The following is a 24,251-nucleotide window of genomic DNA, read 5'->3' as shown; positions in this document are numbered from 1 at the left end:
TTAGTTATTATTATTGACTACCACTATTAACCGCCAATTGTCAAGCCATCATAGTCAACTAATGCCAGTCACCACTATGCCCCTTTGGTTGGCAACCACTATCATGATCAATGATTATCATATGTCACTACCAAATTAATCATTACCGATCACCAACATTTCTTTATTTTTTTATATTATAATATTGTTCTTAAATTAACTTGATCTAACATATTGTTCTTTTGTTTTATTTTGAAAAAAAATGATAAAAAAGTGGTTTACAAAATAGTTTTAAATATGAAAGAATGGAAACAAAATAAAACTAGCCCCTGAATCTGCAATTTCTATCCTCAACGTCGATCATTCGTCATCATCTGCTATCTTGACAATGTTCTTGCCAATATTATCTCCTTTGAATAGTCCAACGAAAGAAGAAGGGATGCTCTCCACGCCAAAAGAGATGTCTTCAAGTGTCTGCAACTTCCCTGAACGAAGAAGATCCGAAGTTTTTGAAACGAAATCTGCAAAAATGCTCACATAGTCGTTAACCATAAATCCTTTAATGCTGATTCTCTTGTACACAACGTCCAACATGTTTGGTGCAACTCTCTTTGCAGCATCAGTATACTCTGAGATTACACCACAAGCACCCACTCTTCCAAACGCATTCATGTTGGCAACAGCTGCCTCTATCATGTCTCCTCCTACATTGTCGAAATATATATGTCGATTCCGTTGAGAAAGTACCTGAAAGTTCTAACTAGCTAGCTAGATCACATTTAATGCAAGCACAATTAATGTCATCCAAAAGATCTTAGCTAGTTTTCTATAAAAAATGAAAGTCAAAGATAAGATAAGATAAGATGTGAATTTCACACAATATGAGAGAGGCAGGGGAGACTCGAGAGTTAAGAGGAATATAAAAATGGAATAATGGGATTTAGACCTTACATGCAAGATGCAACCATATTCATTTATCACTCTCTAAATATATCAATATACAGATGTAGAGAGGATTCACTTTGATTTTTTTTTCATATTATGTTGCAAGACATCGCATACTTGTATATTAATAATTATAAGTTAATCTAGCTATCTTTTCATATAAAACTATTAATTTGAAAATCTGAATGTGATATTACCATGCATAAAATGATAATTTAGTCCTTAAACTATAGGCACAAAGCATATGGGACGATTGCATAAAATGGTAATTTAGTTCTTAAACTCATTTTTGGTACATTTTTTATCTAAACATTTAAAATTGTGGCAGTTTTTCTATTGACATTAACTTTAACTGTCAATTAACTAAAAAATTACAGAAACTTTTGGTATGGATAAACCCACTAAAACAACTTCATGTTATTCTCGCACTTTTGTTAAGAATACTGGCTATTGCTGAAAAAAATGTCCATGGTTATTTTTACCTTTTACCTTAGTTAAATCAATCATATAACGGAATATATAATGAATTTTAATATAGATCCTCTATGTATAATTTCATATAATGCACTCAACAATAGATGAAGAGAATATAGATATATAATAGCTAGCTAGGTGCAAAGATCAATAAATTTTCCCTCATTCTTTTGCGTCACTTTTTTGCATTTTTTAACTTTTGGAATGCAAATGCATGAAAGTATCCGCATACAGATTATTGAATTTGGTATTTTTTATTGCATGTGTCATCTTTGTATATTTTTTAATGAGTAATCCAACTATCTTTACAGACCATGTTGCTTAAAAATCTCAATGTAATATATATTACATATATTTATTGATCATTAGGTGGGAGGCCCAATGAGCTATACAACATGACGTATGAACTGAACGTACATTACCATCTACCAATCCCTAAAACATTTTTATTTCTCTCGTTCTATTTACAGAGAAAAGAGAGAATTAATTTTAGTTTTATTTACAGGGCACTTCACTATTTTTTATATTAATTTTTACCCTTCTATCTTTATTAAATGCTAAAAAAATTAGCAAATATTTTTTTTGCCTATTTAGGGGATAGAAGTGGAAAATTATTAAACAGAGTTAATAATATTTAAAATATTTTCTTTGTTTCACTAAAACATGCTGAAACTAATTTATAAATAGGAATAAATAAATATATTGATAATCATAACATAACATATCTCATAAGTTTGAGATTAATTTTGATGCCGTCATTTGCAAACAATATATATAGGACTAACCTTTAATTTTGAGAGTGGATTTTAAATGGAAAAATGACAATCAAGTCCTAAAAGATTAATTTTATACCAATTAAGTCCCAAGTAATTCTAAAAGGCCAATGAAGTCCCATGCTATTTTTTACAAATCAAAGTTCTGATTGAAGTGATGAAAATGCTCCTATGATTAAATATAACATGTACATTTATCAGCTCCAGCATTTCCCTCTTGATTTTTCTTTTTCTCGCTATTAATGAGAGCTGCATGTTATTTGCTAATTTTGGGACTCATAAGTTGGAGCTGCACATTGAAGAATTCTCATTCCTAAAACAGAGTTGTGCTTGGAAGAGGTGGAGTTGCCTTAATTATTGACTCAAAGAAGCTCTTATTCTCTGCTGAGTTTGTTTGGCTGGTGCGTTTAGATAGGTTTTTTTTGGCAAATCCTTTCATTTAAACAAAAAAGTTGACTCCATTAAGGTCTGATTTCTTGCAAAATGGCTCTCGTAAGGAAAAAGATGAAACATTTTTTTGCAATTGAACATGAAAGTTTTTTTTATTTCACGTCTCTAAAGATTTGACATGAAGATTCGACATTTTGCAATTGAAAGTGTAAGAATTTATCATCAAATGTCTATATTTTAAGATGGAACGTTGTCACTGTCTTACTGATGCAAAAACCACTTATGTTAAAAGTAACTTGTTTGTAAGTGATATATTGTTACATTTTATTTTGTTTATTATAGGTTGATATTATTGGGTACGATGAAAAGTAGTTGTTTAAAGAAAATTTTTTGTTATTTTCATTTTGGTGGAAATATTGTAAAAGATATGCATGGAAAAATGCATTATAATGGGAGGAGTTGTAATGGAAGAATGATTAGAGAAGGAATGTCTCTTGAAAGACTTGTTATGTTGATTTCATCATGCTTGAATTGTGATTTAAATGGAATAGAGTTGAAGTACACAGTGAAGTTTGATTGTAATGCTCTTTTAGACCTTAAAGATGATGAAGGAATAAATCAATTAATGAAATTGAATGATAATTTTGCTCATGTGTACATCATTGAGAAGATACAGCAAAGTACAAAGGCAATAAAAGATTCAATTGACGGATAAGTTTTTTTAATAGTTGCATGATTAATATTATGCTAATATGAATATAAATGGTAGTAATAAATATGATTTGAATGGAAATGCAGAGCAGAATGTTCAGCTAGGAATTCACATGCTACACAAGATCTTGAAGTTCTACCATGTGCAATACAAAGTATCCCAACACCATTGCCTGAGCTAAATGCAATAAAGTGAAAAGATTTGGGTGACATACACATATGGGTAGTTTTAGGGGTATTTTTTGCCATATAGCAGCCCCTTTTTTTTGTAAATCCAAGTCGATGTTTCTATAATATGAGATTAGATCAACTTGGATTTCATTGACATATATAGATTTATGTAGATATATATTAATATTATTAGGAAATTTTTTTGGTACATAGCAACCCCTCGTTTATAAATCCAAATTCATGCTTTTGTGTATGTGGACAGCTAATATGTGCAAAATACTAGAACGTTGTCCTAAAAAATTTAACTCTTCTACAAATTTAATAGTTCTTCGATCCAAAATTTTGAGTACCAATTGCAAATTGTTCCTAAAGAAGTTGTAAATTTTGGTATCTCAGTTGCAAAATATTAGAACATTATCCTAAAAGAATAAATTTTGTAGGAATTTAATAGTTCTTCGATTCAAAATTTTAAATGCCAGTTGCAAATTGTTCCTAAAAAGTTGCAAAATTTGGTATCTCAGTTGCAGATTACTGGAACGTTGTCCTAAAAGAATAACTTTTGTAGGAATTTAATAGTTCTTCGATCCCAAATTTGAATACCAGTTGCAAATTGTTCCTAAGGAAGTTGCAAAATTTGGTGTCCCAATTACAAATTACTGAAACGTTATCCTAAAAGAATAACTCTTTTAGGAATTTAATAGTTCTTCGATCCAAAATATTGAGTACTAATTGCAAATTGTTCCTAAGGAAGTTGCAAAATTTGGTGTCTCAGTTGCAAAATATTAGAACATTGTCCTAACAAAATAGCTCTTATTAAAATTTAATAGTTCTTCGATCCAAAATTTCGAGTACCAGTAGCAAATTGTTCCTAAGGAAGTTGCAAAATTTGGTGTCTTAGTTGCAAATTACTAGAACATTATCCTAAAAGAATAACTTTTGTATGAATTTAATAGTTCTTCGATCTAAAATTTCGAGTACTAGTTGCAAAATTTTCCTAAGGAAGTTGCAAAAATTGGTGTCTCAGTTGCAAATTACTGGAGTTATGTCGTAAAATATTTAACACTTATAGGAATTTAATAGTTCTTCGATCCAAATTTTTGAGTACCAATTGCAAAATTTTCCTAATGAAGTTACAAAATTTAGTGTCTCAATTGCAAATTATTGGAGCTTTATCCTAGAACAATAACTTTTTTAAGAATTCAATAGTTACCCCACCCAAAATTTTGACAAAACAGTTGCGATATTGGCTATATATAATTGATTTGGTTGCTTGTTTAGTTTGATTGATAGTCACAAAGAGTGTTTTATATCACTTCACTTGTCCTAAAATAATAATGAAATTAGAAAATTCCATGATTCATTTGTTACATTAAATTGTATCATCATATGATCAAAGTAATATAAGTAGCAGCCTAGTTGTTTCAATTGGGAGGAAATACACGTTATTTTAATTTGTTGAAAACTATAAGTATTAATTAGTATCTGCTATATAAAATTCGAATGGAGGTGTTAGCAATCTTGTTCACACAAAATCATAATTTAGTTAGCTAAAATGCATGCATGTGACCAAGTTCTAATCAAATAACATGTTTTGGATACAAAATTAATCAAGCATATCCCACAAAGGCTGACTCAATTTTGCGGCCAAAAATTCTATTTTTATAAGCCCTACAATTTGCTGATAAAAATATTCTTATAAGCCCTAAAATTTAGTTACAGCTTCAAATTCAATTGAGCATGTCCTCATTTGTCCAAACTACATAGTCCACCTTTAGCTAAGACACTCAAGGGAAAAAAATTAAAGAAGAGGCAATTTCTATAAAATTAGAATGGTGAACGTTGATGAGGAGCAGGATCTTTAGCGAGGCAAATGCATCACACCCATCAAAGATTAATGATCAAAATAGGTCACAGATTAAAAATTTATCTAGACTTCTTTCCTGCCCTCTTTGGTCGGTTAGCTGCTGAAATAAGGCAAAAATTTCATTTCTCACTTCATTTCTTGTGTGATTTACCAACCACCATACCACATCCACCATAAACTATCTCAGTTGTTCTTGAAAAAAACATAAAGAAAGTTTAAGTTTCACATTGATAATTGAAAGAAAAAAAATTAAAAGATTGTGGATCACATATACAAGATGCTAATTCCTTGCCTCGTCCATCTAATGAAGCCATGATTCTATATTTTTTTTTATTTAGCATTTGATAATTTTTCCTAACTTTCTCGAATTGAACCATTAGCTTCTATAAGACCACTAAATTTTCCTTCATTTTAACAGATTAATAGTGGTCATTTTTGAAAACATTAGGCCATTGTGATTACCAAAGGTACCTTTTGAAAATTTATGCTTAAGAAAGAAATTATCTTGGTTTTTCTAGAATCTATTTGCAATCCAATCCATTAATGACCTAAATTCAGTTTTTTGACTTCTAGAAGTACTTGAAGGGCACCATTCATAAGGTGATATGTAATGAAAATCCTCAATACTGACACTCCCACCATTCATAAGGTCATGATTAGACTAGAGGATTCAAGAGTTTTAGAACCTGCAGTTGAGTTACTTATGACTAAGTTTTGTTCTTTTCTATAACATCAATAGTATTGCCAGTTTAGCTGGTATTGGCAGTAAATTTAATACAAGTAACAATTTTGTAACCTGAATAGCAACAGGATATGGTAACATAATTTTTATCTCCTCTATTTCTGGTGTGAAAGCTCTACCTTTCTTGTCTGCCTACGCAGCATCTAAAGGTATTTTTGCTATCCCTCGTCACACTTGACTATAATATATATATCAAGGTAAGCTTGAGAAAATTGACACAGAAAGCTGAGAAATATCCATATTTCAAAAAACAAAGTCGTGTATTTCATCATTTATGTTAGATATGATACAATACTTCAAGCTAGCTTCAAACACTTTATGTTTTAAATTAATGCATTATCTACATCATGTTATGCTTCAAACTCGCAGCATATGTATCAAAAATCAAAAGCAAAGGTAACTAATCTACATAGTTTCATTCTGGGGCTATGAACCAAGTCACAAAGAACTTGGTAATGGAATGGGCAAAAGATAACATTGGTGTAAATGCAGTAGCACCAGGACCTATAATGACTTCAATTTTGGAATCTAACATGATATAAATATGTGCCTAATTATTTTTATGTCCTTGATATTTTTTATATTCTATAGCTCTCTTAAAATTTATAAAAAAAACCTCCTCTTACTATTCTATGTCCCTATTGTTAATGGGATATGAATTATCTTCCTGATCAATTGACTGCCTATATTTTACTGAGAAGGGAAAAAGAGCTATGACTATCTATAAATGTTTGATTTTTTGAACCTATTATTTTAGCACAACTATTCCCCAACCTAATTTTAGTAAAATTGAAGAGATCTTTTGGTGCTTAGAGAATTCAAACTTTTGGCAATGTGTTTAACCTGCCAATTCTTTATTCACTTAGCAACTTCCCTCTATCTTTCCCTCAATAACCGTCTTCCTTAAGTATGTTTCCCTTAGTTATATTCAACAAGGATACTTGGAGGTTACAATTGTGAGTTAGGATCTTAACTACTTAAAGTAACTAACTAGCTAGCTATCTATCTAATTGGTTGACTCTTATGTTTTCTTGCATCTGTCGCCTTCTCTAACGAACTACTTTTACTTGTTAATTTCCTTATTAATTGCCAATACATGCATCACATTTCATGTTTGTTAATTAGAAGCCAATAATTGACTTAGTGGTATTTTCACTAAAATAGAGAACCAAACATTAAATCTAAATTATGATATAGAACATTAAACAACCAGATATGATCCTCTAAGTATTAAGCACTAAATATTACAAAAATTAGGAAAAAAATATACAAAGCATCAAAGATGAATTGTTTGACAACTTTCAGCCACTAACCTTGTAATGTAAACTGACTACAATTTCCCACTCAAGCACAGACTTGTTATATGTTCATATATGTGACAATAAGCAAGGCTCCTGTGACAAAAAATAAATAAGTAAACAAGCAATATATTTAAAGTAAACAACAATGTAATAACTAAGTAAACAAGCAAAGCAGGGCAAACATTATGTGAAAGAACGGGCAATAAAACAACTGTGAAATAAAGAAACAAAGCAAACATACTAGAAATTATGCAGGCAGAATCGATAAAAAAGGAAATATAATTGAGAGGAATAGCACACAAAATGGAAGAGCAAAATCTTTGCCCTAAACAATAAAGATGAGAAGCACCAGCTCACAATGTCTAGTCAATCATATAGACTTACAACAGAGAGAAGACAAAGAAGAGACGAATAGCTTCCTTATTCACTTGATTATTGGTGTTCGTCGCTAGTAGTTATGGCAAAGAAGAGATGAACAGCTTTCCTCTACTCGGTTGCAAGTGGTCGCTTAGGGCAGAAAAGAGAACGATCACCGATGTATGTTGTTGACGGTAGGGCAAGGAAAGAACAGACAACTCTTTTCTACTTGGTTGCAAGAGATCGATAGGGTAGAGAAAAGAACGAGCAAGCTCAAATTCACTAGCCAAATAAGGGTATTTTTGTCTTTTTTTATTATATCAAAATACCACTTAAGGACTTGGGGACTTCATTGACCTTTTAAAATTATTTGGGATTTAACTGGTATAAATTGGTCCTTTGGGACTTGATTGTCATTTTCCCATTTTAAATCTCTTTCTTCCTTGTAGTCAAATGCATCACCAAACCCTAGCTTGTCTTTGAGTAATGCCACCTATAACAAAATTTCATGTATATTTTGGTTTACTTTAACCTGAAAAGTACTCCCTCCAATCCAAAATATAAGGAGCTTTTAGCAATAATTTACATACTAATAAAATTCTTATTCCCATGAAAATATTTATTATTTTCCTTTTTTACTTTTAGTTTCAATTTATAATGAATGAGAAAAAGGTCACAAATTCAAAGATACAAAAATTTAGGTTAGTAAATGCCAGGGGTAGCTTATAAAAAAAAAATACTAGGGGTAAAATGGAAATTTTATTACAAATACCATTGGTTTATATTTTGGATCAATATTATCTTGAAAAAAAAATACTTATATTTTTTAGCAGAGGGAGTAAATCAAAGTCAGGGTCAATAAATTTAAAGGAAATTAATTAATTATACTAAACCTTTTTGGGACTCCCGGCAGAACCCACAACATAACCACCCATAATTTTTGCATATTGACCTACTAAACTTCCGGCTGATCCAGATGCTGCTGATACGAATACGTTTTCTCCCTCCTGGGGCTTACACACATAAAAAAAAGCCAGCATATGCTGATACTCCACTAAATCCTGTCATAAATCAAAGAACAGAAAAACGATAAAGCAAAGAAGTCAAATAATCATTAATTGTATTATAGACTATAGATTATTGAAAAGGATTTGGCAGTACTGATAACTGGAACAAATTATATAACGGTTATTTTTTAAGTAACCGTTATATAGATGCTAACTATATAATGGTTAAAAACAGTTATATAATTTTTTTTCATAATATATAACACTTAAAAACTGTTATATATTAGCAACAATAACTTCCATATAAAAGATATATATTTTAGTAGTGTTTATTTGTAACAAGATTTATATAAGTTGTGTGGAATTGAAAATTCTTAGCTAGACACTATTAGGAGAAATTTTTGAAATGAAATTTTTTGTTCATGTTGGTGATTTCTTATGTGAATTTGGCGGGTCATTCCCCCTTCCTACTGGTTCCTCCACTGATCTAAGGATTAGTACTCCCTCCAATCTAAAATATAAATATTTTTCCTAACTAATATTGATCTAAAATATAAACAATTTAGTATTTGTAAAATTTTTCTTTTTCATTTTATCTTTATATTTATCAACCTAAATTTTTGAGTTTGTGAATTTACGACCTCCTTCTCACTCATCATAACTTAGAACTAAGAGTAAAAAAGAAAACAATGTATATTTTTATGAGAATAAAAATTTTATTAGCATGCAAATTATTGTTAAAAAATGTTTATATTTTGGATTGTAGTGATTAATTAAGAAGCATGGACAGGCTATTACCTAGAACTCCAAGATAGTGAGTGAGTGGAAACTCAGGGGACTCCAATTTTTGCATTATGCTTCCTTCTTTAACCAAACTGTACTGTGGCCAAGTGAGCTTTCCCAAAACCAAATCATCCTTCTCAAACTTGGGATTCCCAGCAGCCGAAACCTTTCCAATACCGTTAGCTTCAACAGCCTGCCATAAGCAGACTCGATCACCAATATAACATAGGACAATAATCAATAGTTCATATGATCTATGACAGGAGTACGCACAAGATTTGAGAGATATTTATACGTACCTCACCAAGTGTTACAGGGCTTACAAGTTTATGAGTGGGGCTGAAGCTCTTCATGCGGTTTAGAAGATATGGGTCAACGGAGACGTAGAGATTCTTAATAAGGATATCATCAGAACCAGGGTTGAGTGAGAGAGGAATGGTACGAGTTTTGAGCTCAAAATGATGAGACTCTTTTGGTTCACCATCTAGGTGGGTCTTGACAACTACGTGCTTGTTGGTTGCTTCCATAGTTGAAGACGAAGCTATATATATATTTTGCTAGCTGCTGAATGTTTTGCTGTCTATCTTAGGAAAGAAAGACTCCGCTGATGGCAACAAGCATGCTCGCCTCTTTTGACGACATTTCCTTACCTTATCTGTTTATTCCTGTTTGTGGCTATCAGCCTCTTTACCTTTTTGTCAAGCATGTTCGTCTCTTTCGACGACATAACCTGATCTTTTCTGTTTATTAATGTTTGTGGCTGTGACTCTCTCTCCCTACCTTATTTGTTTAGTTCGCGTTCCAGCGAAGGGTTGGCTCACAATCATTAAATACAAGATGAAAGTGAAATTTTAGTCCAGTAATTTTACATAAATTTTTAATTTAATATTTTGGAAAAACATAATTGTGGTCCCTGTACTTTGTTCACATTTTGTTATAGATTTTTGCACTTTTTTTCCAGTTTTTTAGGTCCTTATATTTTTCTTTTTCTATGTTATATGCCTATCCAAGGTTCTTACACTTTGTTTATAGAGAGACCTAAAATACTAAAAAAGAATACAGAGACTAATAGCAAAACGCAAGTGGAATGTAAGGAGTAAAAGTTATGTTTTTCCTAATATTTTAATTTTATAAAATACTTTTTAATCATCTAATTTTAATCCTGTTATTTTTAAAATGAAAATTTCAATCATATTTTGCATTATACCATAATGAAATTCTTTTAAAAAAACTGTTTTACAATACAGCTTTTAAATTATTTTTCAAAAATAAATAAAATAAAAATATGTTGAATTATATTAATTTAAGAGCATATTTAAGATTAAAAAATAGGCTGATAGTTATGGTTGCATATGTTTAATGAGGGTGATTTATATTAAAAATTGGTCAAGCTAATTATATTTTTCAATTATCAAATATTTTGAGGATAAAAAAATAAAATAAAAACAATTTTATATAAGATATTTCCTGAAAACAAAAAATGATTATAGTTTCAAAAAATTTAATCCAAAATACTTGTCTAAATGAGCTTTTTTTAAAAAAAAAAAAACAATTTTTGAAAATAGAAACCAATAGTCTCATGGTTGAGGTATTTCTATTATTAAATTTTGTTGCGGTTTTAACATTATAAATTTAGATTTATGATCTTTGAATTATGTGAGCTTTTGGATTTTGAATTATTTTCCCAAAAAGATGCTTGAATTGAGTTGTCTTTTCTCCTTGCTTTATCCTATACTTAAAAGAAAAAAAATCTTGAGAAAAAAAAATATTTTGTCACAAAAAAAAAGGGGGAAAACATTACTTAGATAATTTTTTAGGCGGGGGTTGGTCTCTAGTAATGAAGGTTTTAAAATCTAGACTATCCATTGAATTGGATGAAGTTTTGATTTAAGAGTCAATGATTTGACCATGATCGAGTCGTGGCCGAACTGGATATGATAATTTAATATATATTTTAACTTTATATATCATAAATGGTATTTTATGAAATATTTTTGTTTTTTATGAAATATCATGATACACAAGTATAAAATAATCGAGTATAATAGTTCTTGATCCTAACATGTATGCAATTTTTTTAGATAAATTAAAAATGAACCACCCTAAGCATATGAAAACATATTTAAATTAAAAAAATTGGTTACTAAACACGCTTTAAAGGCATATTAAAACAACATAAAAAAAAGATTTTCATGAAAGTAAAAATATAAATAAATATTTAAAAGTATAAATGTAACACTTGCCTTGAGTGTTATCCAAAAATCACATAATTCAAACAAACTAAGTGTGGTTAAGTAGTTGATCCTCTAACCAACTTAAGAAATAAATCATTTAAAACCTTAAAAATAATTATAGGTTCTACCTATAGCGCACGGAAGCAAGTTAGACGAAAATGGAATAAAAAGATGCTGTCATGACAGCCCTCCTGGGCCAACTTCCAGGAGGCGGTGTTCCGTCATTCGACCTCCGGTTGAAGTGATTTTAAAGCTCACACGTCACATTCAAAGGGTACTATAAGTGTACCAAATTTCAAAAAGATCCAACGGTCGGATTAAAAATTAGACATGTTAAAAGATTGACTATTTTTGCTGTCATGACAGCTAAAAAGCTGTCATGACAGCACTTCCGGACCAACTTTCGGAGTGCACCATTTCATCATCTGACTTCCGATCAGAGTGATTCCAAAGCCCACATGTCACTTTTAAAGAATACTATTAGCATACTAAATTTTGAAAAGATCCAACGGACGGATTGAATTTTGTGCAGGTTACAAAATCAACACTGTAGCTGTCATGACAGCAATTTAATGCTGTCATGACAGCACCTTCAGACCAAATTCCGGAGTGCGTCGTTTCTCTGTCCGATATCCGATCGACTTGATTCCAAAGCCCACACGAAGCTTATAAAAGGTTTTACTTGTGACCCAAATTTTAGAGAAATCCAACGGTCGGATTAAGATTTGGACACCCGGATGCAAAAGTGCAGCTTTTTGGTAAAAACCATTTTCAAAATTGTCCAAATCCCATCCTAATGGTCACAAACCTGTGGAAACACTTTGGACACATCAAATAAGATTAAAAACACTTGATAGAACATTCAAATGATGGAAAACTCCCATACATCAAAATTTGACCACCCGGGTGCCATTTCCTAAAATGGACCCTAAACCCCCAAAATGCACAAATCATACAAGAGTGGTCACAAATCAATCCAAATACCATGTATTTATATAAATACATATGCTAAACATTTTCACTTGGCTCAGAGCTCCTTGTGGGGCCCACGCACCCACTCTCTCTATCCAAGCTGTATGTTTTCCCATAGCACACCATTTGCAATGCAACCACTTTGCATTTGCTTATAAAATCACATATATATCAAAATAAAGATCTGCTTGTAATAGAAACTTGGTCTACTAAGTAAATCCATCAAAACCACACACCATAACCAAGTTTCCTAGCCACAAGTCTGCAAACAGACAAAAATTCATACACAAGCACACAATCCACACATATTCACACACACACACATAATCATATCCTACTGGCACCCTAATCTTAAATACATTACAATATATTTGCTCAAAAGAAAGGGGTTGCAGTTCTTTACAAATCACAAGCAAACCCCTAGCTTTGCTCTTTTCCCCGTCCACCACTGGATCCTTCGCCTGGACCTAGAATATTGAAAAGAAAGGGGTGAGACAACCACAGTCTCAGTAACAGTGAAATCTATATTGATTATTACAAAGTAAGCCATAATTAAATAAATGAATAATAAATTCAACATAGTATATAATTTAGCCATTTAAAATGCATGAATGCATGACCTAGGCCGGTATGGCCTTTCATGACCAACAGAATGCCCCCTGGCACTCTTTAACTCGCAGGTAAACCTTATACCTACTTGTACCTCCACAGGCACAAAACATAATCTAAGGCATGATCTAATCCACCGAACCGCCTATGCCCCTTCGACGTGAATCCTGAGCAGTCAAAGCTAACTCCCTCCCAGAGCCAGCCCGACTTACTCTCCATGTGAGGGCTACCTTGGCCTAGGCACTCAACCTCACACTTCATATGTCGGATTCCCTCCCCCACTGAGAGGTGTCGAACACTCAATACACTAACCACTTTAGTGCACTGAGCCCACAATACGTAAGACAACACTGAGTACTGACAGTGTGCCATAGAATATCAAAAATCCACACCTTCTCATTGGTGAACTCCCACCGAGATCATGCCTTTTACTCTTGTCTACCTTTCCTGAGTATTGACCATTCAACACTCTAAAGTAGTATAATATTTATAAATCTCATTTCCATAAAAACATTGTTATTAAACAATTAGAAAACATATTTGCACTATAATCAAAGTAGTACCCCATAACCCCTTATAAAGCACATTTAATCTTTTAAAACATGTAATGCATGATAACTAGTAATATTTATTCAAAAATAGCTAAAACAAAGTAATAAGAAATATAAATTCCCCTGTTACCTCAACCCTTTGGTACTAAAAGGGTTCCCCTTGTACAAAATAGGGCTCAGCTTGTTCCTTACTTCTCAATAAGTTCCACCAACAATTTTCTACAACATATAAGTGATCCACATCACTTATCATGACAAATAGTATTAATGAAGACTATAACTTATACCACACAACTTAGGTCAATGAGTCATAATCCACCCTAATGGTCCATATATTAAACCAACCATTCACATAGTATCACTTAACCACCAAAACCATTTATTAGCCATCACTAGGCTAATTTTCAATTTATATAATTTTTTTAATCAATTAAAAACCTTTACTTAGTGCCACCAACTTTCACCATTAGCCCTTATAATGAAAACCAAACCTTAATTTGAATCTTATTGGGCTCAAATAGCAAAATTATAACTAAATCAATAGGCTTAAACCATTGAGGAGCAAAAACCCAATTTCTCAAGGTTTATTTTGTGCCCAAAACACCTCTTTTCATCCAATTATTCACTCAAAACATTAGATCATTATATAGAAACTCAAAACATGCTCCCTAGAATCCAAAGAAACAAAAGCTTACAAGAATAAAGCCTTTGGGATCAAAATCCAAAAATTTCCTCTTCCAAAAATTGAAGAAAATCAAGAGAAAGAGAAGAGGATTGAAGTAGGGAGTTTACCTATCGTGTAGCCGAGCTCGCAACGGTCGCAAAGACTCCTAGATCCAAGCCTAACTCCCTCCCTTTCTCTTCTCTTCTTCCTCTCTCTCTCTCTCCCGTTTGTGCGTTTGCTTCCTTTCTCATTTTCTCTGCGTTTCTGCATCAGTTTGCTCCTTAAAATGCTGGTAAAAAACTTTGGAAAAAATTACAAGAAAGGGCCCAACATTTTTTATTATTGCACAAAAGCCCGGGTCAACTTTGGTAATTTTTCTCATAGTTAAAAATCAAATAAAACCAAACTTTTGCTTAGTAAAATTCAAACTCTGGGCCTCTATTAAATTATTCTAAATTTTAATTTAATTATAGATATTTTATTTTATTTTTTGTTTATTTTTTTTAAATAAATTTGAGTCTTAAAATTTTTTAGGATGTTACAATAAAGATAAAGAATCTAGGGAAAATTGGTAAAAAAGACCACGTTAAAAAGCAAATTAGTCCCAAGGATCAAATATTTTTGAAGGACCAAACTTATTACTTCATTCAAAAAAAATGATGAGGAGAATGAACCAAAATGCCCTTTTTTATTAGCAGAAACCAATACAGTAAATTGGAGATGATTTCCAGTGCCCTTGCATCTCCAATCCATCGCCTTCCTCCGTTTCCATTTCCATTCCATCATCGTTGATCACTCTCAAAATTACCTTCACCACCATTCATGCCATTGCACTTAATTTGCCTTGAACTCTCTACAAAACAATACCTTCTGCCATGCTCCTTTAAAATTCCTAAGCCCTAAGCCTCTCAAACTCTTGAGCCATTCCCTCACACCCATATGCATACTCACCTCTCATCCTTCACTTTGATCATTGGCGACCCTCGAATATCCATGTCTCCACCATCATTTACCTCACCATTAGCCACCTCCTTAGTTCCATTCACCCCTAGTCCACTTTTAATCATAGTCTTATTCACGCTTGTGCATTGTCATTGTAACACCCTAAAATTTTCAAACTGATTTTTCATAAATTATTAGTTTAATAAATCATTTTTACATCATCGAACCCTTACCATGGTAGAGTTTATCATATAAATAAAATATTTTATAAATAGCCTATCATAGTAGAAAGAATTTAACATAATGAATAAGCTTTACCATGGTAATTGAAAATAAAATTTTATCTAATGGAAAACAATGTAAAACATTTCATATTAAAGAAAATAATAATTTTTAAATCAGCATTTGGTGTAAAATCCTATCTTAAGGTGGCAAAATCCCAAACAATTCCTAAATATAATTTTTTTAATTATTGTTATATGAGCCAAAAAGTAATTAGAACCATGAGGGACAGACAGGATCCTCATGACATGATATTCAAATTAGTTCATGAATCAAGAGGGACAAACATGATCCTCTTAGTCATACAAATGTAGTTAATAAAAAGGATTAGAGTCTATATGCTCCACAAAATAAGATATGTCCTAAGTTGGTACTAAATACATTACATGATTCAAAATAAGAGGCAACGTAAAAAAAATGGTGTCTTATACACCAAAGTTATGCCTTTGGTGCTTTCTCGGCCGAACTCACTCCTGTAAAACTATTAACCATGGGGAATGAGACTTAAAAGTCTCAGTAACCAAAAATTAATATGTCATGATGCATATGGATGTAACTAATCATGCGATTGCTAAGTGGGCACACAAAAATATTTAACCGAACAATATTTTCAAACAAACTAAACAAGTATTTAATTGCATGACTACACCTTATATCCTCCTTTCACCATGCTTGGACGCCAAAACACCCAGCTAAAAGTGAGTTAAACTAAGCTACACACCACTCATTGGGTCTAATGAGGGCTTACCACGTGGTAATGATTAACGAGGTAAAAATTCCCAATAATATCATATATTAAAATACCCTGACAAGTCATACATCATTTAAATATCCAAACAAGAATAAAACTGAATAATAATATCTCATCATGATAAACAAAAACAAATTTTTAAGGGAGAATGACAATTAAGGACCTGCTAAGAACATTAATCCCAATTACGGACCGTGAAATTTTGAAATCTGAGTTAAGGACCATGGTCCTTAATTGTGATAAAAAAATGAAATTTGTGAGGTGAGATTCATTATTGCCACTTGGGAATTCACTAACCCAATTTGAGAAAATTTGTAACGTATATTGTGAAAATATGAAACCCCACTTGGAAATGAAATGTTTAAAAAAGCGCCACTTGGGAATTCACTAACTAGACTTGGAAAAATTTCTAACGTATATTGTGAAAACATGAAACTTCACTTGGGAATTGATTGTTTAATAAAAAACACCAATTTGGATAAGTCACTTTTTATTAATGATTCTCAAGTGGGGTTTCATTTTTTCAAAATATACGTTAGAAATTTTTTTAAGTCTAGTTAGTGAATTCCCAAGTGACACTTTTTGTTAAACATTCCATTTCCAAGTGGGGTTTCATGTTTTCACAATATAAGTTAATAATTTTCTCAAGTTGGGTTAGTGAATTTCCAAGTCGCGTTAGTGAATCCCACCTCACAAATTTCATTTTTTATCACAATTAAGGACCATGGTCCTTAACTCGGATTTCAAAATTTCACATTCCGTAATTGGGATTAATGTTCTTAGCAGGTCCTTAATTGTCATTCTCCCAATAATATAAAAATAGAATTGTGGGTCCCACAATTATATTATTAAAAAACTATATATTTGAATTTAATTATTTAAATCTTTGGGTCATTAGTTGTAATTTTCACAAATTGCTCAATGCCTTCTTTTTGCCTCAAGTAATGTGTGTCCTTCTCTTTCATACATGAGGGGCACTTTTTGTTTCCACATCTAACCGATGTGGGACCTAAAAACAAGCTTTATCTCCTTTTTTTTTTGGTTTCTTCTACCTCCTTTTTTTAGTTACTCTCTCTCACACACACACAAAAATTATTTCTATATTCTAGATCTTAAAATTATATCTTAATTGATCATTTCTTATGTAATTTTAAACCTAAATTTTTAATTCACTATTAAATGCCTAACTATATAATTATTTTTGATTAACCTTAAATAATATAAATTCTTATTATTATCATTTTTTATCCTCAATAAAACCTAAATTCCACAATTTCTTTCTTATCTAAAAATTAAGATGTTACAGTCATCCTCTCTAAAGGGGAACTCTTGGTTTTTTTGGTATTTTTTCTTTTCACAAAAATCAAGTTAAATTGGTGCGTGAGTCATTTGTGTTATTCTTTAGGTTATAATGATGCTTTGAATTCCAAGTTTAATGAATAACTCAATGACATATTTGCTAACATTCCAAGAAGTATGCATTTTTGAACCTAGAAAATTTTAGATAACTCTTCAAAATGTTGCTTCTTTAGGCTGCACTTGTAAGTTTATGTTTATGGTTATGTGAAATTTTTGTTAATTTCCCATAGCTCATTCTGTTGACTTTGATTCAACTGCTATCAGATAAATAACAGATTTATCAACCAAAGACTATTCCTTATTCAAGTCTAGCTAGTAACAATTGATTAGTTCATGGTCAACATTTAGATTATGGTGGTAGTGTAATAGATCCTCTCAACAATGGTAACAATCCCACCAGCAACTCTAATCTCAGCTTAAAGCCATGTTTATACTAGATATATGAGCTACATGAATGTTTTGTTGATATTGTGGCACAATTTAGTGGGCCAAATTGTGAGTTTTCTTTTTCTATTACTACTTAATAAGAACTAGTTTCTTCTTCTTGTTCTTGTGTTGTGAGGTTTCTACTATGGCACACTCATGTTCATTAGCTATATCAACAGAATATAAACATTATTCATCAGCTCCATGAATAGTACTCAACTTTAGCTACAATGTCAACTTCACGTCATCAATGCATGATTCAAGGAGATTTTTAATTAATGAGTTGATTTGGGAGAAGATTTCCAGATGTCTTTTGTAGGCTAACACCATTGCATATTAGATAATGACTAGAACTCTTTAACACTTCATTTCATGACAACTGGAGCCGTACTTATCTTTGAAGCTTGATCCTTTAATCTCTCATTCTCTCAGCTACTATCTTTCGCAAGCTCAATTGTTCAATCGCCCAATCTCTCGTTCATACTTGACCAGATCTATTTTCTCTGCTAACCCTTTGTGCTAGTTTGAGCACTACATGCATATAGTGTTTTGCTTCTGAGTAGATAGTAAGTGATGTGTTCATTTATTTCTCTTTCTATAATTACTTCTGGACCCACTCATGTCATTTCAATGGAAGAGAGGAAGGGTATAGTCTTCTAATTTCCCTTTACCCTGTTTTCAACTCGACGCTGCCACCAGTTATAGGAGTAACTTTAAATACTTCTTGCATTCATTTCTACAACTTATTCAAGTCCTTTCAAGTTATTGAGGAGTTAATAGGGTAGTTCTAACCTAGCTTTTCATTTCTATTTATACCATGATTAGTTTTCCTTTGCTTGATACCATTATCTTCTCCTTCTTTGGAGTTCTTTTACTTTTTGTTCAGGTTTAGTGGTATGAATGAATATGGAGTATAAAATACTGATGGATGTCTCTCCTCTATCTTGAAATTGGAAGATCTTGGTGAGAACTGATCGAGTCATTCCATGCACAAACTTTGGCTAGTTAGAGCTTGACGTTGGCTTCTCAAAAAGGTTTGTGTCTATTGATATGGTATTTGTAGGTGGCCACATATGTATTTATGTTGAAATATTGGAATATATGCTATCCTTCCTTTACTATTTACCATTTCATGCCTTTTAAACTAGCAAAATGATTTTTTTTAATTATTCAGAAGGGATCAAGGATGCTTGCCTCAGCTATAACTGGCCCTGTTATTGATCTTTTTACCACTAATAACTAAGGGAAAGTGTTATTATGTGAGGTATTTCAATGTTAATACATCCGAAGTCCATATCAACACCAACTACCACATTAAGCTTTACATTAACATAGAGGTAGATGAGGTAGATATAGAACTTCCAAACCATAGCTGGAGGTTGAGATCTATCCTCGATATTCATAAACATTAGGGTCTAGATTTGTTGGCTATGGGTAAGTGTTTTTTTTATTGTTATATTTATCTTAACATGATCTAAGTACCTCATAATAAGAAGGATTCATGTACAATGTGAGAACCTATTTTTTCTATGGTTTATTTTCTATTTTAATGTTGCAAATGTGTATGGTGTCCTCATTCACATTTGGCCTCTTAAGGTGGTTAATGTAGCGTGTGTGCACACTGTCCAATTGTATTTTGTCATTGAAGATGAATAGTTAAGTTAATTTTTAAGCATGTATTCCATCTTTTGAACTTATACATCATATTATCACTTATTCCTTTTTTTTCATCTAGTGGGAATGCAATCTCTTGTCTTCTTAAAGGTGATCCTACACAATAAACATAGGATCAATTTTGTGGTTTGGTCAACAAGATTTCTCAAATGGTGTTGATTCAGTATGCAATGATGGACTTTCATGGAGATCATAATTGCTAAATTTTTAATGTCACGTATTTACTCATCCTTATTGATTCTCCCATATCCCTAACGATTCCTCATTTTTTGTATTTCTCTTGTAAATGTAACATTTCTCTCCAGTTAGGCCAATGCAACCAAGATTTGGTTTGATCTAGATGTTGATCTTATCAGTCCCTTCAAGAGGTTAGTCTTATAAAATGTGACCAATGTATGAGAAGTTGTTTTTGGTTGTGCTTTTATTTTTTGGGATAGACACTGAAGCATTTGCAGTTAAGAGTTTATTTTCTTTTTTTCCTTTTTGTTAGTTATGTCTGGTTACCTTCAATGTAACAAGTTATTTTTTGGGTAAATGTATTGGTGATATGAAGTTCCTTTTGACGATTTAACCAATTAAGTGTTATGAATCATTAGAAGAAGTACAATGTTCCACAACCTTTACTAATGTTTGAAATATTAAAAAATGGTAATACTATCAGAGTTTGGGAACTATAGTCCATTTTTCTCATTTAACAACATTCTCCAATCTCCAAAATAAGGTTGAGACAAAATGAGAATTCTCCAATCTCCATTTTTCTCATCTAATAGCATTCTAATTTAACATCAATAGTACTAATTGTTGTTGATCATGTAAACCTATTAATTTATTTGCTATGACTTGAAAGTTAAATTATGTAATTAATTACATTAAAAAATAATAATGGCTTTGTAGTGGAAGAACTAAAATTATAATTAAGTAAAATATAAGCAGAGGGTTGTTTTTCATAGCTTCACTAGTCACTATTATTTTTTTCCTACCACCAATAATACATCTATCTTCTAAACTTTATGAGGATTTAATTAATATACATACACATTCCAAAGATATTTTTCTTTAATACAGTCTGGATCTATTTAGATGTTGGTTTTGGTAGTCTTGAAGCATTTTTAATCATGCTAAAAAAACTATGCTTTTATGAGTCACTTTTCTATAGATTTATAATATGTTTTGATGATGGATAACAATATCCAGGATGAGCTTTGCATAGTTTGTGTGTGGCAATCTATTAATAAAGGTTTATTTATTAAGTATGATTGGACATGTTCCTTTGATGACTGGGTGTGGTAGGACACATGGAGCATTATACAATGTACTATTAATGCTACAGATTGTCTTTTTTTCTTATATAATATGACATGTAATATATTTATGTTACATGCATTATCCAGGAGTTACTTACTATTACATACTTGTATTTTACTGTTAGTCTTTTAGTCATCACTCACTGTATGTACCTTTTATAACGAGTTCAATTCCATTGTACACACACATAGCTCATATGAGAAGTTGCTGTAAGTGGTTTCTTTTTTGCTTCCCAACAAACTGAATTTATGCAGCATCTAATGTAAACTTGCTAATATGTCCTTCTACATGCCTCTATTTATTCCCCTTCAACTAATTTCATTTTGTATCACCATCACATACTTTCAAACCAAAAAGTATTTGCTTCTTCACTGTCCAACCATGTCCTCTTCAACTATTAGAATAGAACCAAGAAGAGGGCATTTGATCAGAGAACTTTATGCTTCTAGGGAGACATGGACCATTATTGTAAGGGTTATGAGGAAATGGAACATTACTCTTAAAAACAAGCCTTTAGAGATATTTTGTGTCAACATGCTTCTCATTGACGAGGAGGTATTACGCTTTCTAACTATTTCAAGTTGTTGATTCCAAAATTTCAAGATTAGTAGATCATGCCCTTTGCTTAGTTACATATTGAGCATATCATACTCATATGATTTTCAATATGTCAAGGTGAGAGGATACAAGCAAGTATTACACAAAAGCCTCTTCTAGAATATTTCAGAGATAGGCCTATTAAGGGAAGTATTATATTCATAGCTAATTTCAATGTAGCAGAAAATAACTAGTAAAAAGCAACAAATCATGCTTACAAGATCATTTTTAATGCAAACGCTTTTATAGATGAAGATAAAGCAAACATACTATTGAATTCCTTCTCTTTTATGCTTATTAATGTTTGCCTTAAGTAGAAGATTTCACTTAAATACTTGATTGGTAATTTGTTTAAACCATGTTTTTCGGTAATTTCTTTATCAAAATGACATTACATGTGTGCCTAAGAGTTCTCTTCTTTTCAGCCTTCATTTCTATGATATTATTTTTAAATATGACATTACTTTCTCCTCCACACTTCTCTACCTTTATACAGACATTATTGAAGTGATGAAGTCCATAAGGAATCTTGAAGAGTACAGGACTAAAAATCAATTCCAGAACAAGCTCACTTTCATATTAGTAGATAAAAAGTAAGATAAATTTTTTGAACTATGCATGTCATTTATTCTCTATGGCTTGAGAAGCTATTCCTCACTTATTCGTTTTGTAGTGGCACGAGTCTTGTCTACATGCTTATTGGAGAGTATGTTTCAAGTACCTATTATTGCTACATTAACAATGAAAAGTTTCCATTAGTGTTTGTCATTTAGTTCTACCAAGTTACTATAGACAACAGTAAGGAATTTTTAAGACACTTTTGCCTTTGTTTTTTTGACATGACAAACCAATATATTATTTTCTATGTAGAGGAGGTTTAGATTGGTTCATCCTTTAATGCAACAAAAGTATGGTGGAATCTAAATATTAAGGAAGTTATAGATTTGGTTGATAAGTTTGTCAAAATGTGACCAATAAACCAAATTGTTTAGATGCACCATTTTTTTAACCCTCTCATCATTTCTTAAAATATTTGCCATATTCCAGTGTTTCCATTAACTCTTTTTTTTTCCTTAGTGCTAAGGAAAAGTCCTCTCCAAACAACTTTTGCTTAAGCCAAGTTGTTCCAATTCAAACTATCTAACTCTCTACAAACCCCATGTTGAGATCTACTAAGAAGAATTGATTTCTAAAATTGAGAAAATGAAACTGGTGAGGTCATAAACCTATGTGAATAGTCTAGCATAAACTGTCATTTTATCGTGCATGTCTCAATTTTTTATTATTCTTAGGGTGATTCATTTATTATTAAGTGTGTAATAAAGAAATTGGAGACTAACCTAAGGTGGACATATGAGGGCTGCATTAGATGTGGAACCAAACACAAGTCCAATTCAAAAGGAATTATGGTTTTCCCTTCATGCCTTGATGATATAACCCAAATTAAATTTAAGTAAATCTACTAACTTTTCCTTTCTTTTTTTGGTTTGTAGTTCACATTTTAGTCTTTACTCATTACATGTTTATGGAAAACTGTCCTATTAGGCTCAAAAGACACTATGCCGTGTTTGATGAATTTGGAAACACCTCTATTGTCTTTTTTGACAAGCATGCGTATGAGTTCACTCTTAAGACTGCTTCTAAGATAAAACAGTAGTTGTATATAGTAATCTCTTAGAACTCAATTGTTAATATCTATGTCAAAATTTAACTACATATTGTCTAACTTATGCTTTAATGCTAGGAAAATCATTCTTATGCCTTCCCAAATGAGCTTGAACAATTGGTTGGGAGGAAAGTATTGCTCAAGCTAAAGGGTACAAGCTACAACATTGAACATCCTAACTCTAGCATTAGTGTGTGGTTCAATATGCAAGATGTTAAGACCTTCTTGAGCTATTTAAAGAGGCTTCGATAGAGGTGAAACTATTCATACTAATTATTGTTTAGAAGTATATTCAATAACCAGCATCTTGTACTAAATTATTTTATGTCATGCATTTAAAATTTTTTACATTCTAGGAGGGTAGCAGTTCAAGTTTGGCTATCATGATCTTAGAGGGTACTATAGTTAAAGATGGAGTGAATGAGATATTGTGAAATAAGAGTTGATATTTTATATCAATTATTCTTTACTAAAAATTTTTGTTATGTAGTGACTGATTTTGGAGTACCTTTGTATGTCTCTGATTATTGTAGATGGTTCTAATAGCTATAGAGTCTAAGAACAATCATGATGAAACAACCATAGGTTTATCTCTTTCCAAAGTTGAACCAATAATGTCTTAGGACATTGGTCTTGATGAAATGACTATATCTAGTTGTATCCTCCTCCATTGCCAAGAGGAAAGAAGGAGCACTCTCTGAAAGAGTGTAGAAGTTTAGCAA

The 24,251-nt window shown here is 31.7% G+C and overlaps 1 pseudogene; it reads right to left on the bottom strand.

Annotated features, from left to right (window-relative positions):
• Positions 1 to 258: 258 nt before the first annotated feature.
• LOC129308010 (2-alkenal reductase (NADP(+)-dependent)-like) lies at positions 259 to 10,194 on the bottom strand (annotated as a pseudogene).
• Positions 10,195 to 24,251: the final 14,057 nt, after the last annotated feature.

Source organism: Prosopis cineraria, unplaced genomic scaffold, assembly GCF_029017545.1.
Source record: "Prosopis cineraria cultivar Desert tree isolate PC_DT_omini unplaced genomic scaffold, ASM2901754v1 PC4, whole genome shotgun sequence".
Taxonomy (NCBI): domain Eukaryota; kingdom Viridiplantae; phylum Streptophyta; class Magnoliopsida; order Fabales; family Fabaceae; genus Prosopis; species Prosopis cineraria.
This window is presented reverse-complemented; position numbering and strand designations above follow the sequence as displayed.